Source organism: Jaculus jaculus, chromosome 2 (assembly GCF_020740685.1).
Source record: "Jaculus jaculus isolate mJacJac1 chromosome 2, mJacJac1.mat.Y.cur, whole genome shotgun sequence".
NCBI classification, from domain to species: Eukaryota; Metazoa; Chordata; class Mammalia; order Rodentia; family Dipodidae; genus Jaculus; species Jaculus jaculus.
Genome location: NC_059103.1, coordinates 201,974,526 through 201,978,338, shown reverse-complemented (window position 1 = coordinate 201,978,338; position 3,813 = coordinate 201,974,526).

Genomic DNA, 3,813 nt, shown 5'->3' with positions numbered 1-3,813 from the left:
TGCTTCTACTTATGAGAGTGGAGGCTGGAGTATTCATACCTCATTCATGGTGACTCTTATCTTCTCTAGTGGCCATCTCTTTGTCACAGCTGTTTGAAACACTAAGTATGTGGTGACAACCAAAGAATCCTTTCTTGCCGAGAGTCATAGATTCTTATGGTATAGTGTCATAAATATGCCTGGATTGAAATATTAATAGACACAGAAACTTTGGTATAATCATCTGGTATTGGATTGGATATTTTTTAATATAACTAGAATAGTTACTTGGTAATCATATTCAAAATTTATATGATTCCAGCTAGTTCTGGGCAAGTTACATACTGACATTCGTATCAAAGATGTAAAGGTGAGATGATGCTGGTAATGCCATAAAGTGTTAAACATAGGGGGAAAAGGTGGCACAATTCTAAATAATGGATTTAAGTGGGTGGATAAAACACACTTCATAAGAAGGCCGAATGTTCTACACTATGAGGCCATCTATTAGGAAAGGAGTGTTAGAACTGAATGGAAGTTCGACAGGTAAAGGAATGAAAAATTAAAGAGAAAATATAAGAACCAAAGGGATAATGGCCATAAAACTATAAAAGGATAAAATGCTACTGTGCATATTTTGAGAGAGAAAAGAAACACTTAATAAAAGTCTTTGAGGTGAAATTTAAAGCAAAGTGTAGTGATCATGAGTGGAGTGGATGCCCATTGATGTTGACAGACAGCTTAGTTGAGTTCACATTAGTTAGAAAGGCTCTGTCTGCATCAAAAGTGTACCCTACCCTCAGGCTTCAGAGAAGGAGATAGAACCAGTCCAAGTCAGAAAGTGATGGCTTAATAATCTTTCTTCAATAATAGGTGGAGTCAGGATTGGACCAAGAAGCCTAGACAGGGAGGCTTGTGAGAAATATGTTTGCTAATTCCATGGAAAGATACTGGTAACTTACTAGCAATGGAGAGGGAAGAAGTGATATCCGAGATACATTATAAGGAGTCTGTTTGAGTATTGATCTTGAAATGTTGGATTCATTGCAAAGAACTTTCATTATTACTAAACTATTCCTTGTTTTTGTTTATTACTATTATTATTATTATTATTTTATTTTGATTTTTCAAGGTAGGGTCTCATTCTAGCCCAGTCTGGCCTGGAATTCACTATGTAGTCTCAAGGTGGCCTTGAACTCACAGTGACCCTCCTTCCTCTGCCTTCTGAGTACTGGGATTACAGGTGTGGCCACCACGTCTGGCTCTAAACTGCTTTTTTGTCTTCTGGCAAACCACAGAGACATCTCTGTAGAAAACCCAATTCACTTTGTTGTTGTTTTTATTTGTTCTTTGGATCTTTTGGATATGGTTTCATTCTAACCCAGGTTGACCTGGAACTTCTCTGTTGTTTGGCCTGGCCTGAACAACACAGCAATCAGCCTACCTCAGTCTTCCTCGTGTTGGTATTAAAGGTGTACACCAGCACATCCAGCTGTAAACCTAGCTCTTTCTCTTCTGTCCTTCTTTACAATATTACTCCTGGCATTAACTCACAGGATAGCTTGTCAGGCACAGAAACCGGATCCTTAAACATGAAAACACTGGTATCTAGTCCCTTTCCTGCATCGCTGTCTCATCCTAGAGAAAGTAATTTACAACTTCAAAAGAGCAGAACATGGAGTTGATGTGTGTGTGTGTGTGTGTGTGTGTGTGTGTGTGTGCATGATATGCCATCTCTTTCTCAGTCACTCAGCCACTTCAAAGGGATGCTAGAATGATAAATGAATTTTCTGCATGTTGGCTTTGAATTCTCTGGTGAAAGTGCTGCTTCACCAAAGATTGTCATTCAAATCAATGCACCCAGCCTTCAAGCTCCATCAACCTTTGAAGTTAAGAGCTCTGTGCATATTCCAAATATATAGAGAAAATATTTCTCATAATGGTGAATGTTGATGGTCCACTTAATAGCATCTGGAGCCAACTAGAAGGCAAACCTCTGGGCATGCCTGTGATAGTTTCGAGATTGTGTTAATTGAAGTGAATGATACAACCTACATGTGGTTGGTGACATTCCCTGGGCTGGGGTCTAGGACCCACAACAAAGGAGAGCAAGCACCCATCTCTGTTTTCTAATGAGAAGCAGTGTGGCCAGGTGCTTCTGGCGCATGCTGCCATGCCTTCCCTGCCGAGGTGGATGATACTCACTGACTGTGAGCTGAAATAAACTCTTCCTTCCTTAAGTTGATTTAATCAAATATTTTAGCACAACTGTTGAAAAAGTAACAAAAACACCTATACAATGGTAGCGTCTCCAAAGGTGAGACATAGGGAAAAGATTTTCATGACTTCAAAGTAAGGTTTAAATAACAGAATCTTATAAAATTTCCACACTCACCACTCTTAATTAGTTTCCTAACAGAGGGGAAAAAAGGAGAGACATTAATATTTTATTCCATATTTCAGCACAGAGGTTGGAGATGTTTACACTACACATTCCTTACTTTTTAAACAGCAAGGAAGGGTTAAGGCCGCTGTCACATTACAGTGCACAACTATGCTGACTTCCACGTTGAGAATAATGCCTACAGGACTTCTTCTGGATGTCAAGGTGAATTAGACTTTCCTGGACTACCAACTAAACTTTAGGAAGCAATATGGAAAATGTTAAAGTTTTCTAGCTTTGTAAATGGGAAGAGCTACATTTGAAACTTAGTTTCATATCTCCGTGGAGGAAAAGGGAACTGGTACACCTTTCAGGCAAAGTTTACAGTTTCTAAAACAAGCATGCTATCTACTAATCGCTGTAAATAAATGGGAGCTGCTGAACATGAGATATTATTTTAAGCCGTCCTTTAGAAATTTTATACAAAGAAAAAAATCTCTTGAAATTGGTCATGACTGTTAGGAAAGTTGGGTCTCATAACCCTGTAATGGACTCTAGTAGAACTATTGGTGACATTAATGCAAATGAATAAATACCTATCCAAATCAAGTGTAAGAAAAAAGTAATACAAATGAAATACTCTACTAATAGCTCTTACATGGAAGACTATCACCCTGTATTTTGGGGGGTCTCAAACAATGAAGTTCAATCCCTTGTTCTAAACACATGAGCATGAATGGAGTGAAATGAGAACATATAGGCTCTACGGGCTTTTCACAGACCTTTTCAAATTTCCTTCAATAAAAGGCCACACACACATGCATATTCACAGGCATGCATACACTTACGCCACACACACACACACACACACACACACACACACACACACAAGCACATGCATATCATGCACATATCACACATACACACATACACTCATGCACATGCCTCAGATGCATTCCCCACCACCACCACCACACACACACAAACAGCAAAGCAGAGTACAGAAAAGACTGTACAATCTGGGACATTATCAGCCAGGACAGCTGTATGATATTGCCAAGTAACAAGGTCTGGCATTTCTTTTTGTACACATGACTGAGCACTGTGCGGAAGAGTTGAGAATGACCTCATGAACTGTATGTTATGACATGCATTCCCTCTATGTGTCTCAATATTTGTTTTGAAGCATAATGTTTCAGGTTTACCATATGAAACATTGAAGAATGGGTGAAATTCAGGCATTTGGTGCCTCTCTATTTTTTCTTTCAAGTGGCCACTCATGACAGACATAAGAAAAGAGAACAGAACTGGATGGGCACAAAAGCAGAAACTCCCAAGACCAAAAGTTAATGTGTCCTCCTAAAATTTTTTCTCTTTTATGTTATTAGAGAAAAAGCAGTGGCAGAACACAAATCAAATATAAAACTGCAACAAGATGAAAAATGTTTTCT